The sequence below is a fragment of the Bubalus bubalis genome, chromosome 8 (genome assembly GCF_019923935.1).
Source record: "Bubalus bubalis isolate 160015118507 breed Murrah chromosome 8, NDDB_SH_1, whole genome shotgun sequence".
NCBI lineage: Eukaryota > Metazoa > Chordata > Mammalia > Artiodactyla > Bovidae > Bubalus > Bubalus bubalis.
In genome coordinates this window covers 40,026,865-40,043,202 of record NC_059164.1, presented here as the reverse complement: position 1 = coordinate 40,043,202, position 16,338 = coordinate 40,026,865, and the positions used below count along the sequence as shown (strand labels likewise).

Sequence of the window (16,338 nt, the reverse complement as noted above, 5' to 3'; positions counted from 1 at the left end):
TAACTATCCAATCCCACTCAGGCAGCCAGGAATGCCCTGAAATCAAGAGCTAGACAATAAACTTGGTGGGTTCTTAATATAGTCTGTGATATAAGGATAGAGAGTTAGCCAGTAATTTTTCTGGTCAGTTCATAAATCTTTGAAACCATTAATTTCACCAGTGAAAACCTCTCTGTTATATTTATTGTGAAAATTTCCAGAGTTTAGGAGAAAAGGCAACTAAAATACATATTTTGATTACATGCTAAGTAAACAGTTCTAGAATGAATAATCTCAACTAGGTTAGCTGTCCACTTAGATTAAAAGTGTTCAATACTCCATCACTGCATTTTATTTTCAAGGTTTTGAAGTACATTCCAGAAAATCTCACTGGAAGGATCAGGCTTTCTTCTTCTTGATGACAGGATTCTAAGAACACAGTGGACACATAACAGATTTTCATTAAGTATGTGTGTGGGTGTGTGTATGAGGCTACATGTCATCAACATTAATCCTTAGAGAATTAATGCCTTAAGTACTATCAGGAAAATCATATATTTTTGTCTAATTTAGCATATACTGTAATGGCTTGATTTGCTTTTAGAATATATTTATCTTAGTTTCTTCTTATGAGTTGCATATATAATAGCATAGTCACCAAACATTGCTAATCTTACATGGCAAAAGAATGTCATAACTAGCGTAAACTTGAGCTTGTCCATTTTGCAAAGCCCTGCCCAATGCTGCTATCATCTCCAGCTTTCCGCAAACTAGAATATTCACTGATGCCTTGTTTCTTATCCTGAAGGCCAGTGTGCAATGTTCTGTGGTTCCTAGGAAGACTATAAAGTCCTACACAAAGACAAAGGATGAAAACAGTCAAGGGAATTGCTATAAGAAAATAAGTAGGGATATCTCTGGAGAGGGAGTTGCTTCTGTGTTCCTTTAAGCATCACAGAGTAATTGTTTCTTTTTTAAGGAAAGAACCAGGAGAGGAGAAGCTCCTTTTCAAGCTAGAGAGCTTGGCAAACACAAGCTGCAGGGTTTACTTTGGTTTAGGAATCCCACTGCCTCACTGGAGTGTCAATCAAAATTCCACAGCCATTCTTGGATACTCGGAGGTGGGGCTGACTGATGTACAGCGGTGATTTGACCCAGCACTTGAGGCAGACACAACAAGAGTCATCAGTGTTAATTTCGTTGTCCTCCAACCAGCATTCTGAAAGTGCGTTGACACTTGTGGCCTTGCACTTTTTCATCGGACTTCCAACTGGTAATTACACCTATATTATCACTGTGAAGTTATCTAACCTAACAAAGTAGGACTCAAAACCAGTGCCTGTAATACTAAAGTCTCTTACTTTGATCTGATTTTTGCATTGTTCTTGTCCAGTTTAAGTTGTATGTGCATTTTTTCTCTTCTCCTAATGAATAGAGTATATGAGATAGTATAGACATTAAGAAAGCCTGTCCCAAGCTTTTAGATAAGAAATTGTGTCTAAAAGGAAACAGAAGAAGTTGGTCAGGTTTTGTAATTTTGCTATGATGTTGTCAGTAATAACTAAATATTAGATGATAAGAGGACATTCAAAAATATTTGAAATTGTCTAAACCTTCCAACACACCTGTGCTTGTATACATGCTACAATGGAGGAATATCTTAGTAGAGCAATATATTAAAAGATCAAAAACTATCTTTTATTCTAAAGAAAATACATGCTCAGGAAGACTTAAATTACAGACAGCCACTTTTACCTGAAGAAGCAATTATAATGAGTGTTATTGTATATGTTTGGGACTCTCATATTAAGATTGTAAGGCAGAGCAGTTGTTCTTTCCAGTCTTGGAGCAAGAAGAATCTATCCTCCTCCATGGACAGGGAAGTCTGGTGTGCTGCAGTCCATTTAGCAAAGAGTCGGACACGACTTGGCCACTGAACAGCACCAACCAGTAGAGGTCACAGGCACTTTGTACTGGGACATTCCTGGAATGGATCTAGTCCATTAGGGGTTACTGTGACTTGCTAGACAGGTGACTTTGGAACTTTATTTTATCCTCAAGTTAGGGAAACTCAGTCATCACGCTGTACACCTGACTTGGGCTACTGAATCTTTAATGCAATAGCTAGCAGGATACAAGCAGTAACATTATAAAATTTGCCATTAAATTAAAGCCAGTTTTCTCTTTGCAAATCATTGTCACGAGGTTTTTCATGGCAAGAACAAGCTACATAAAATAACAATGGGAGGCAGAGAAAACCAGGTATAAGAATTATGTAAAATTTTACAGATTCCACACTTAATCATTTTATTGGTCACATATAATCATTTCTATTAATGACATTTATTTCAGCCTATATTATTATACAGTGTTTTGTAAGGCTTACCTTAATTTTATTTCATTTTGATTATCTTAAATAGCTGGAAACTGTAAATTAAAATTAGATGCAGTGGTTTGCCTCAGGGAGTACTATGTCAAGACAGCAGACTAAAGAAAGTGTTTAACATAGAAAAGTACAGGAAATGTTAATAAAAGCTTATTCAAGGGACAATTCACAACTTTGCTTGCATCTTAGATACAATTCTAATTGACATTTTGGTAGTTAATATTGTTACATAAGTATTCCAGACAATCCATAAATATTTTGAATTAAACTCACAAATAATTGCAGACTTACAATTATGTATGTTACCTAAATGTAAATGATAACAAAACAAAAAAACTGAGAGGCATGCCTTATAGTAATGCTACTAAACAGATATATTTATATATATATATAAAGTTAAGGACTTTATGAATGCCAGCATTATGTAAATCACTTTGGAGAGTTGGATTATGTGTTGAATCTTGTTTATTCATTCAACACACATTTGTTTTCCCACAACAAACTAGGTATTGATCATTTCCCATTCCTAATTTCATCCACTTAACACTTTGGGTAATCAATTAATTCTCTAGTATGAACATCATTATTTAATAAATTCAATCTATCAATACAGGGGATGTTGTATAAGGGTCACTGCTCTACTGGATAACTGGGGAAACTTCCACTGAGATTGGTACCACAGTTTCTCAGATTTTTCCCTTAAGGATGATGAAAGATCAGTGGACTCCTAAGTATCTCGTCTGTGGAGTCTTAGGTTGCTTAGCAACCTGGTGACTATGGGCTTGCTATAGCAACCCAACTTATCAGTGAATGCAAAACTAACTTACCTGGCATTTTTCCAAATCTCCATATTTTTCCAGTATGAATATTCCGATGAGCTCTTCCATCACATGACTGTTTATTATTCACACAATCAAGCTAAATAATACTACAGTTTACCAAATTTTGAAAAGAATAACTTATAATAGTTAGCAAATACAAGAAAATTAAGCTTAAGCTCACTATGTAATTTTAGGTACTTGAAATTTGTTATGTCACCTGGTTATTATCCCATTGCCTAAATTTGATTATACATACGTTAAGATTTGCACTAAATTAGAAGCATGGGAAGTTGGGCTAGTACAGTGTATCATCTATGTGATAATAAAAAGGCTCTATAAATGACTTCTATTAATATTTATAAATCCATAAATTTATCCATACATGTATATGTAGTGTATTTCAATGATATCTTATTTTACATTATAACCCCCCTTTTCACATATAAATATATTTCTTTAAAATTATTTACCACATTATTTCTCTTTAAAATCTTATATTTGTAATTTGTATACCCAAATCTATTAGAAAATTAATTTATTTGAAAAGCACATTTTTCCAATAATGGAAAAGACTGGGGAATGTAATCTCATCGTCAGTCTAAGTATTTGCTCTTTGTAGTATATTTTCAACTATTTTCCCCCTTTGATTTAAGGCATGTTTTGAGATTTTAATAGTATCTTTCAGTTTATCAGTTTTTTACATTGTTGTTCAACAACAGCAATCTTCTCTGTACCTCTTCATATGTAGGAACTGTATTTATCTTATCTCCTTATTGATTTCGACTCTCATATTTATCACAGCCAATAGCACAGGTGGACCCAGCAGCCTTTCCTGAGACTAGAGTTCTTTAAGGTTTTAGTTACTGTCCTTTTCTCCTGGGTTTTGGCATTTATGCATTTTGTTTTGATATTTAATAAGAGTTTGTCATATTAAAAATTCTCTTGAGAATGAAACAGTCAGTGTGACTTAGGTTTTTATGGGATAAGGATGCATTGGCTGCTACTTTCAATTTTTCTTTACACTTCATTTCTACAGAATTGTGCAACTGATAAAATTTTTGACCCCTCTAGTATGTCAGTTTAACTGGGTAGTGCCCATGTTAATGATGATATATCTCATCTCACAGATGGAAACAAGCAGGAAGACAAAAAGTGGGCTATTTTCATTAAATTAATTGCCATCAGAACAGAAAAGCCAATTCTCAGGGGTCCTTGTTTAAGGGTCCAATGACTGGGCTACCATGGCACCTTCAACAGAGGTACATTTGTGCAATTGGATAAAGGTCTATTTTTTAACAAAATAAGTGAGCAGTCCAGTACAAATGCACTAAATAACCCAAAGGGATCAAACTATTAGCAAGGGATCACACGTTAGCTTATAAAGAGATAGTAGATTGGCATGTAAAATTAGATGGTAGAGTATAATATTCAGGAGACTTAGAATTTTTGATGGGCAAAAAACCCAATACAAGGAATGATCTATATTTAATCATTATTTTTGGCCTATGATTGAATTATTTTCATAAAGTTTTGAAATCTTTAATCAATATGTCTATTCCTGCAAATGAAGATATAAACATAATTGGTACGGCTGACCATTTATAATATTTGGGAAAAGCTTATCGTGTAGTGGTAAGTCATTTGTCCTTGTACCGCAGCTACTCAGTACATATCTGTGGAACAATAGAAGTAAGCCCTCCTTGAGAATAAATATTTCTCAGTGTGGAGGAACCAGACTGTTTAATAATTCAGATAACCAGTCCTTTTAAATTCTATGTTGGATAGCTTGGAAAAGTAAATACATTCTTCTGCCAAAGTATTTAACATACCCATGTCTCTTTAATGTATGTTGTGATGTAGTATAGGTTTTTCGGCATTTATTTGATGAATATCTGAATGCCTATTATGTGTCAGGAACTATTTTAAAATCTGGCATATGAAAGTAAATGTTCCCGACACAGTTCTCAGTGAATATATTATGGAGAGTTCCACTGTGACCTTCTCCCTTGGAAGTCATAAATGAGTATATCATGAACTGAGCTTTTTTGTTATACTTTGTATGAGTAGGACACTAAAGCATTCTGGAGATATAAAGATGAATAAATAGAGTCACGTGGCTTTTTGTATGTGCTTAATATTAAGACCTCTGCGTGTTGCACATGGTATACAAAACCATGTTGTAGGGACTGTTTATTTCCCTTTTTTTTAGGGACCTATTGATTAAATCACATTTCTTGATGATAGTTAATGAGTGAGAAATTTGGTTAGATGTTTAGTTATTTAAAATGTGTGTGATCTACAGTTCACATTTTACATAGAATCTCAGGATATGAGTTTGAGTGTTTTCAACTCAAACCATTGTATCAATTCAGGGATCTGGGGTTCAGTTAAGCTGAAAAACCTCAGAGTTAGCACTCTGTAGGCACAGTTAGATCAAACTGTTTGTTCTTCTGAACTTATCTGCTCTTGCCTCTTATTTGGGTGTTGGCTTTCACCCTACTTTCCTTGAAGTTCTAAGATGGTTCCTGGCAGCATTCGTACATGTTTCCTTATTACAAATAAATATGAAGATGGGGAGAGATAATAGTGAAAAGATCATTCCCACCCATACTGAACAAAAGGACAAAGCTTTTGTGAGTCCTGAGGAGATGTATGTTTTTATAACACTGAAGTTCTTATAACACTTTAACTTACAACAATTAAATAGGGATTTAATAAAAAAATACTAAATAGAACATTGACATTTTTAGAGGCAATATCATGTTCAGTTCAGTCACTCAGTCATGTCCAACTCTTAGCGACTCCATGGAAATATCATGTTAGTACCATGATATAAACTTTTGAATCTTTTCTTCTGTACTCAGTGTTGTGAGTCATCTCTGAAAGCGCAGTCAGTTGCTCATGGTTTCTGCAACACAAGTTACTTCTAACTACATAGGATATACTAATGATCTGTTAGGCTAGGCTAAGTTCTTGAAGAAGTATTATGATCTTCCTTTCCTCTGGGAAATTCTTAAACATGTGGAAATGTCCCTTAAAGGTTATGATTTAATCAAAAAGGCTGAACTTAGTTATATTTATTCATTATGTTTCATCTTTAAAAACTGAAGCCAGTTCCCTGAAACATATCTCAACACATATGCATTGGAATTTTAAAAAAACTGTGTTGTCTATTTTCAATTTTAATTTTAGTCACCTAATATTAGATGAAGATTGTCTGAAAGGATGACATTTTCAATGGTGGAATAGTTTATCACAAAAAGAAAAGGCTTCCCTGTAATTCGTTTGCACCAAAAGACTTAAAAAGAAAATCACTACAGTATTTTTTTTCCCTAACCTACGTGACATGGTAAATGAGCCAGAGAAATTTCAGTAAATAGCACAAATTTAGTTCAATCTTTATTTTGTTTTAGTTTCCTAGCTTAAAGAATTTAAATGTTTTCTACTATACAGGATGGTAAGGCGTGTGTGCACAATTGTGTCTTTGCGACACCATGGACTGTAGCCCACCAGGCTTCTCTGTCCATGGAATTTCCCAGGCAGGAAAACTGGAGTGGGTGGCCATTTCCTACTCCAACAGGATGGTAATATGAGATTTAAAAAATAAATGGCAGAATATGGTTCAGTTATAACCAAAATGTTTTTGGTAATATATGGAAATCTGTGATTGTGTATACACACTGAACTACCACTGGAGGGAGGATGTTTTTCACAACAAAACTACCAGTTAAGTGGGCAATGTGAACATATTAATAAAAGGTGTGAAGGGCCAAATGAATTTATGGTTTCTGGTAATTTAGGAATAGCTGTGATTTTATAATTGTAGTAAGTTAATTTGCATGCAATTCCAAATTTATATACCTAAAACCCCACTGAATTTTGAAAAACTATTAGATAAAAAATGAGATGTCAAATAAAAATCAACTAGGATAGGTAACCAAGGAAGAAAAAAAGGAAAACAATGAAAACTGGGAAGCTTGCAGAGGAGAGAAGTCTATCCTGAAACTTCTAAAAATAGTATTTGGGGACAGGCTTCTTTATAACATGGGAAATATTTAGTGGTTTTTAATTTTGAGTTGCATGAAATGGTATGGTTTCCATGGGCTTATTTCACCTCCAAATATTACTTTTAATGTAGTCCTCTTTTCTACAACCTACTGTGATTATCCAGTTTTCCCTGAGGGGTTGCAGAAAATGAGAGGAAAAACAGGCCTGCAGCAGTCTTGGAACCTGTCCAGAAAATGTTTTTAGTCCTTAGACTACTTGAAGGATGGTGCTCCAAACTTGTATACACAGATTGGAAAACAATGATAATCCCAGTGTATTCACTCTGAACAGGAATTTTTGTGTGTGCCATTAACAAAAGGAATATTACAGAATACAATGAAACACACTGGGATAGGATCTCAATTCACATTTTTATCTTTAATCCATGAACAGGAGGCATTGTGGAGTAGCAGAGTTTGCTTACTAAATACCACGACTGAATGCCCTGAAAGTCAGGAAAAGAGTTGTTAAAACAATCTCTGAGGCTACATGTACCAGGCAGTGCAGAACTAGCAGGGCCAGTAGAGTCATCTGAGGGTGACATTCCACAGCAAATCAGATTCCGTAACTTGCTGTTTACTTAAATCACAACCTCCTAACAAAGTGACGTTCGGGAATCTGTTAAGAGGATGCACGATTTGAGTCCTTGGTTGCCTTTTGAACACTGAGGATGACAGACACTTTCATAAAGACAAGGCTGACGTTACTTAAACCTACTTAAGAACTGGAAGATTAGTTTCTACTTAACCTAAGGTAAATTCCTTTATCCAAGCCATTGTCAATGCCCCCTAATGTGAAGCAAACTTTAATGTGGTTACTAACACATGAGTGCTAAAATGAAGTTTAATAGGTAAGTTGAACTTCTCTTTTACTTAAAATTTATTAAATTTTGTGCAGATACTAAGGGGAAAGTGTTACTTATCCCTGACTAGTTGTCATTTGCTTCATTTAAGCAGCTAATCAAATGTGTCACAGAGAAACATGCAGGACAATTGCAGGGTTCTGCTAATTTAGAATTCTGGATTTTTATGAAATCTACCTTATGCATTAAACAGTACTAGTCTTCCATTTTTATTATGTTTAGGTTTTCATGTTTATGATTTACAGAATACAGTCATGAAAAGAAAATATATAGAAATAATTTTAAATGATTTATAACATTTCCAGGAAAATATTTGCTTCCAGAAGTTTTATTACATATATTAGATAGATATACACTCTATATTTGGGTGTGCATGTATGTTACAAGAATTGGTTTGTTTTTACAAACTATTATACAAAACTTTGTTCAAAATGAAAAATACAATTAGAGTAAGATGTTCCAACTTTGAATACTTATGGATTCTTCGAAATCTTAATACATTTCAAGTTCTCCGAAGAAGTTTATTTGAAAAATAGCACTCTAATCCACACTCTTTGGTCTCTTGAAAGACAGAAAACTCAGGCTTTACCACAAGCAGATCTTCTCCTTAAGTCTCTGAGAACAAATCTGGGAAAATGATGATTTGATTTGACTATGATGGGCTTCCCTGATGGCTCAAATGGTAAAGAATCTGCCTGCAATTCTGGAGACCTGGGTTGGGAAAATCTCCTGGAGAAGGGAATGGCCACCCACTTCAGTATTCTTGCCTGGAGTATCCCATGGTGGAGGAGTCTGGCAGGCTACAGTCTAGGGGTCACAAAGAGTTAGACATGACTGAGTAACTAACACTTTCACTTTAGGGTTTGATAGACTGTTTAATACTGCTGTGCCACTTGAATGCAAGGTTTCTACCAAATGTTTTTTAGAAATGTCAGGGCAGAAGGGTCAAACTTTTCCATTTCAAGCAAACAGAAAAACAAAGGCATTAGGAATGTACTATTTTCTATGTGGTGATTTCTAAAATTATTATTATATGACATGCTTCTTAGAAAGTATTTTCTCAGCTTTAAAAAGGAATTTGATTATGCTTCCCTGTCCCTGGAAAATGTGTGTGTGCATGTGTGTGCACGTGTGTATGCATGTATATGAGTTTAACTCTTTCAGGAATCTGACACCCAAGTGTTGTATATCTCCAAATTTAACAGATTATCAGTTGGCACAGACATCAAAGACGGACTAGAGTATGGTTGTCTCGTTTTTAATAAATGGAACAAAATTACTGTTCTCATTATCCATCTAATTTCTTTCCTGGTTTTAAACATTCATCATGGCTCAACTTTTTTTTTCTGCTGGTAGTTAAAAAGAGTGAAAAAAACCCTTTAGCATTTTAAAGCATATCATTTTGATCAAGCTATCAGCCAATGTGAAATTGATTCTCTAACTCTTCTTAAAATTATTGTATTTCCTTTTTAAGATCCTACAGGGACTATTTTATAACGTAGAAGACATTTCTCAAAAGAAAACTTTGTTGTACCCTTAATTCAAAGAATTTAGTATTTCTGCCACTTGAAATTAAAAATTAATTGCTCATATAATTTTTTCAATCTTTTTTGACACTGTTTAACTAAATCCTATATTTTGTTATTGATTATTGATTTTCCCCCCTACTATTTCATAACACCAAGCTTTGAGGCCAAGCTATCCTCTTACTTGAAGATTTCTGTTGTTCCCTCCTAATTATTTCCCTTCCACTGTATGAACACAAATTGTACTGACAACTATGCAAATCTTAACACTTTCTTAAGTTTCTTAGTATTGTTTAAATGTTGACATTTCTCCACCTCCTCAGAGAGTTAAGTCAGCTTTGCAAACAGTTCAAATAAAGATTAGATCTGCCAACATTTTTAGGTCTGTGGAATTTACATATTTATATGGCTCTGCCCATATGAGAACTATCCAGATATAGAGAGGTGTTTTCTTTATACATGGCTCCTACCATGGCTTCTAGGAAACATAGGGGAAAGTTTACATCATGAATGCAGTAGGTTTGTCAATACTTTGATCCTGTGCTTTGATTCATTAGATGATGTAGCTTAAGTCTAAACTTTAATGACCCAGATATTCCGCATTATCCTTAATGTTGTGCTTTGAAATTTTCCTTTAAAAGTGATATTAAAAACTTCCATTTTAATCTCTGAAGCTTTCACTGGCATTATCATGTCTATGTCTTATGCATGTAATAGTCTCTTTAAATTATGTACATATGTATTTCATTCCTGTATGTGAAGCCCCACCTCATCATATAAAACAGATAGAACCTGTCATTGGTTTAATACTTCCATAATGACCAGGGCAGCAATTGGCAAAATAGATATCTATTTATGTAGTACACATAATCATGTGTGCTATACATGTACATAAATATGTGTGTGTAAATCTCCATGGTTAGTTATCCCAAGGATTAAAGTGATAAATCAAATTTTGCCTTATGGTTTTACACTGGTAACTAAAGTTTTAAGATACTTTACAGTGTATCTGTGCAGTATTATGTGTTCCAGGTCTTCAGAATGAATTTTATTTTTTGAGTTAATTTCAAAATAATTCTGTTAACTGTTAATTACAGAATACTTTCACTGTTCACTCCTTATTTACTGTACTTAGATATCATTTTCTTATATTAGGCTATTTAAAATTGTTATTCAGCTTGAACAAATGTGCTGAAAAGAATATGCAAATTAGGTATTGATCAAGAACTCATATATATATATATATACACACACACACACACACACATACACACACACACACATTTTTCTTTCAGAAAAGACTATAGGCTCTTTAGTCAGTCTATATGGGTTTTAATTATTATGGCATATAGTAGCTGTGTGACCTCAACTAGTTGTCTAAAAAAATAGAAAGGTTGTATGATAGGTCAATAAGATAACCTATATGAGACACTTATTTCAACAACTGGCAGATAAGCCCTCAATACATGTTAACTCTGTTATTGCATATCATCATAATTTATAGGTCTTTGCTTAACCATACAATCTAGAATTGTAATGCACATGATACTAAAATTCTTTTCATTTGCTGAACTGTTAAAAAAAAAAAAAGAGGGTCAATTAAAAGTTATTATCTACTACATAGAATCTATATAAAGCTTTACAAATCTGCCATATGACTTGTCTGCTTGAGGCTGTAGATAGGTTCTGTAGTTACTCTCTTTGACAAGAAAGGAAATGAGAAATATGACTGTGGGCTGCTCATTCACAAAACCTATTATTGTTATTATTAACAGGGCTGTGGTCAGAACTTGGGCCACGCCATGCAATTCCTCTTCTACTATGCATCCATTGTATGCTTCTCAGATATGTTGCAATATTTATAGTTACTCAGTGTACTTCACTCTTCCTCTTTTACTTCACAAGTGTTACATGCCATGAATCAGCTAATCTAGAAATATGTTCTAAAGGATTTTTTAAACCATAGAAATGATAGAATAAAGTTCATTATTTTTCCTACTTTTGGAGAAAGCATTTCAAAGCATGACATAATACTTAAAAGGGAATTACTGTGAAAGTTAATGGCATAAAAATGGAAATTTTCAGTAATTTAAAAATTCAATAAAGTTTAGTCAAAAAACTTTTTTAAAAAATTGTCAAATGTCAGAAGACTGGTTATTTCCTTACTAGCTAATAAGGAAAAGCTATCACAAATGTTTAAAAATATAAATGCTAATATGCTTTAGACAATTGGTGAAACTTCACTCAAATATTTAGCAATAAAATAAGTACTTATTATAAAGAAAGTTTACTATGAGCCAGTGTGACCAACGGAGAAGGCAATGGCACCCCACTCCAGTACTCTTGCCTGGAAAATCCCATAGACGGAGGAGCCTGGTAGGCCACAGTCTATGGGGTTGCTAAGAGTCGGACATGACTGAGCGACTTCACTTTCACTTTTTACTTTCATGCATTGGAGAAGGAAATGGCAACCCATTTCAGTGTTCTTGCCTGGAGAATCCCAGGGACGGGGGAGCCTGGTGGGCTGCCGTCTATGGGGTCGCACAGAGTCGGACACGACTGAAGTGACTTAGCAGTAGCAGCAGTGTGACCGATGTATGAAGATGGGCCTTTTCACATATTGTTGTATACATGTATGAACAGAAATTTGGTAAAACTCCCCTTGTCAAAACAAGTACATACTTCTCACCCAGAAATTTCACTTTCTGCCATTTACTAGTGTCCTAGCACAGTAAAAAAAATTATATATGTACATAAATTTTTAGCATTGCTTTTGTAAGATCAAAGAACAATTTGGTTAGCCAAAAAGTTTGTTCAGGTTTTTCCATCATGTGTGTAAGTTCAGTCATGTCCAACTCTTTGCGACCCCATGGACTGTAGCCTGCCAGGCGCTTCTGTCCATGGGATTCTCCATGCAAGAACACTGGATTGGGTTGCTATTTCTTCCTCCAGGGGACCTTCCTGACACAGGGATTGAATCCATGTCTCCTATGTCTCCTACATTGGCAGGCAGATTCTTTACTCTGAGCCACCAGGGAAGAAAGGTGTAACAGAATGGAAAAAGAAAAATCAAAAGTTCTATTACATATGATATTGGTCATTTAAAAGACAATGGTACATTTTTAGGACTATTTTTTCAATAATTGAGAAAGAAAAAAGAGAGTTTACACTATCAATGATATGAAAAGATCTCCAAGTCCCTTGATATTAAAGAGACAAATTGTAGAAAGTGTCATTCAGTATATGGTTTAGTCCATATGTGTGTGTGTGTGTTATAAACTTTTAAGTTTATACTTAGGAAATCAGTAAAATGATGACTGTATGCTGTGTGTTTATACTTATAAGTTTATAACATACAGAAGTGTATACATATAAGTGTGTGTGTGTGTGTGTATATATATATATATATATATATAAGTTTAAAATTTATAAAATTCCTAGGTGGTAGTGACATACCTAACATTGGTCACTTCTGAGGAATATAATTGATGTTTGAATGAGACTTCTCATTTTATACCTTTTTATAATATTCAATATTTTTTACTTGTCCATATTACCTTAATGAATTCCCTAAAATAAAAATTTGCTTAATAGAAAATGATCACCATACCAATTATTTATTAAACAACTACTATATACGTTAAGAACTGCACTGAGTTCGTCACATTACTACTCTCACCTTTGCAACAATTCTGAGAGGGAGATATTTCCACTATGACTTAGGTAAAGTAGTAGCAACAAGTCACACACTGTAGGAAGGGATCAATTCCAAATTCTGACTTAGGTCCATTTACTTCCATAGCACATGCCCTTCATCTCAAAGCATTGTATATCTGTGGTATGAACAAACATATAATAACCTCTTATTTCTGGCCATTCTCATTTCTTTCAAAAATATTATTGTGGTTATGACAATCATGTGCATCTAGTCATTCAACTGATTACCAGCTATGAGCCTGCTCTGTGCTCCTGGGGCTTCAGCAGTGCAATAAACAGACGAGGGTCTCTTATTCCATGGAATCAACATTCTAGCAAATGCAGAGAAAGGACCAAAAAAAAAAAGTCAAATGCTTGTCTGATGGTGCTGTGTGATCTCCAGTAATCAGAGCAGAAGGGAGAAAGGGACAATGACTTGAGGGGAAGGGAAGCACTTCGTTGCCTCACAGTCAGGCCACTGTCAAGTGCTGCACACAATCCACCTCAGTTAGTCCTGATTATGATCTCTTAGTTTTCTCCATTTTTTGATTAAGAAAGTAAGAATAAATTGTTAGTTAACTCCTAATCCCCAGTCAATATAGCTAGTGGTAGTACATTGCAAGTCACTGGAGTCTGTCTGATTCCAAATTCTAAGTGATCTTCCAGGTAAAAAGTTTGCAAAGCACTGTGCCTAAGCTGACAACATACTGACAGTTGGAGCTTTCATTCTGCTACATCTGTCTAGTGTTCTAGTGGACTTACAGAAGGTAAGGTATACACTCATATAAAAATACCCCTTAAAATATTGCATATACATAATCTTTTAAAAATGAAAACCCCACCATACATGACTGAGAAATGGGTGTAGCAGTTTTCTGCCTTGTTGTTCAAGGTGAATATTTTGCTCAAAATACAGACATATGATTGCAGATTTTACTTGGCTCTGGCTTTCCTGTGTTTTCCTGTATCAGGAACTGTTGTGCACAGTATTAAAACAGTTGACAGCTGCCTCTGGGAATGCAAATTTGATCCTTTGGGCTGCTCATGGGAAAGTGTGACATTTTCCTCTCCAAAGACAAAGAATTTAGATGTCATTAGACTACTGATTAAATAGTAATCCAAGTAAATTCAGTGTCAGCTTAGGTATCAATTTTACAGGTACAATTTTTTCTGAAATATCTTACTCTAACAATGTTCATTTTTTATATAATTTAATTATCCTTTCAGTGCATTTAAGATAGGCTGTTTAAAATAGCATCTGAGCTTCTGTGTTGGTGGGCTATTTCTGAATTGTCACATTGGAGGGTATTTGTGTACATGTGTACTTGTGTATATTTGTGAGAATTAAGGCTGAGAAGGAAATGTTATCAAAGCAGCTTAAATACAATAAAATAGATATTCATAATCAAAATAATTATTAAACTAGCCTTTATATTACCTTTTTCGTAGTATAACAAAGATAAAATGTCACAGTGAAAAGGGAATCATCTTTTTAAATTATCTAAAATCTTTATTCTTTTTAAATGAAAAGCATAAATCATAATGAGATTATACAAGGCCATTTCTACTTTATCCTAATTAAGTGATACTTGGAAAAACAAAATCCCAATATAATGAAAGACTTCTATAACTTATTAATTTTTAAATAAATTTGTCTATAAAAATATCCCGGAAAAAGAAAGCAATGCTCAAGGTAAAACATTGCTTTGGGTTCCTTTCCAGTTGTATTGTACCGCTAGCAAATGAGAGAATACAACACACGCCTAGACGCAACAGCACAAACAGCCCAGTGGGCACTGGCTTAAACATGATCTAATGCAGTAAATGCATTTCTGCCTGTTATTGTTATGCTGCTGTCTTTCAAGGCTGAGTTAGAGGCATTTATTCATCTGGTCTGTCTGACAGATAACAGTTTAACCTGAAGATTTTTATTTTCCCTGTAGGATTCTGAGAATTTCTTTCTAAGAATGGGATTTTAACATGCGGGTCTTTTCTCCCCAAAAGTTTAAGGCCTTCTTTTTTGATGAAATTTTAAAATAATGCCTTTCTTTTAAAAGTAACTTCATTATATACTTTTACTATTTAGGATGGCTTTTAATATGAAATTTTATTTAAATATTATTTAAAATTATCTTTTTATCTAAAGAGATCTAAGAGAAATACAACTTCTTGGTTTTCATAGAAGGATTTTGCTCTGCTCATGAAATTTCTGTAAGACTAACAGAAAATAATAAATAGTGAAGACCCTCCAGTTAGAACAGTAGGCTATTTCCTTTTTTAAAGTCTGTTTGTCGTCCCTGTTGATTGACAAAGTTCAACTGTTTTCAAAATCATTAGGCTTGACACACTTTGGATAAATGATGCATAGAAAGTGTATTTTATTCAAACTTCATGAAATAGGTGTTTCAAGCAGGAAAGTGAGTCCAGTAATTCTTCCCAATTTACATTTTCCACCCCCGAGCCCGGTTTATCATCTGGAATAATGACTGTATTAATATAATAAAAGAGTATAAGAAAGGCTGCTCAGCAAGTTAGCTCCTTTTGTCTCTCTGGCCTCTGACTTACTTGGATGGGAAAATGGCCAAAAGAAAAAAAAAAAAAAAGACAGCAGAGGATCTCAGATATAGGTACTAGGTCCACACTACAATATAAAAACAGACCCTTAAGACCTGTCACACCCCTCGCACACACTCTAAGTGGGAAGTGTGCTGTTTCCTTTTTTTTTTTTTTTTTAAACTCCTTTTGGAACAAACCACTCACTGGGATCTCACTGACGTTGCCTTTCTCTCTTTTTTTTTCTTAAAGCATATTTAAACTCACACACTTTTTATAATGAGGATTTCGGTGTAGGGTTTTCTGCAGGATACCATTTGGTCCTACTAAGAACTGACTGTTCAAATGTTGGAACATTTGATTGGAAAATACTTCTTAGTCTTTTAAAGGTAAGTCATACTGATTTTTTTTTAAATTTCTGTCTCCTAAATGACAGGAGATGACACTACTATATACAACCCTTAAAGT

At 34.3% G+C, this 16,338-nt stretch overlaps 1 protein-coding gene across 9 annotated transcripts in view; it reads left to right on the top strand.

Annotated features, from left to right (window-relative positions):
* CD36 (CD36 molecule (thrombospondin receptor)) overlaps positions 1–16,338 on the top strand; it is a 93,987-nt gene that overhangs the window by 31,544 nt on the left and 46,105 nt on the right. For 3 of the 9 annotated variants that reach the window (XM_044946366.2, XM_006049682.4, XM_006049691.4), the window contains exons 2-3: positions 1,081–1,252; positions 16,123–16,259. The exons of 2 other annotated variants lie outside the window; for them this stretch is intronic. The gene's annotated coding sequence lies outside the window, so the exon portion shown is untranslated. Of the gene's footprint in view, positions 1–1,080; positions 1,253–7,807; positions 7,987–16,122; positions 16,260–16,338 lie in introns of those variants that run through there. 4 more of the 9 variants (XM_044946359.2, XM_044946361.2, XM_044946360.2 and 1 more) reach the window with 4 other exon arrangements.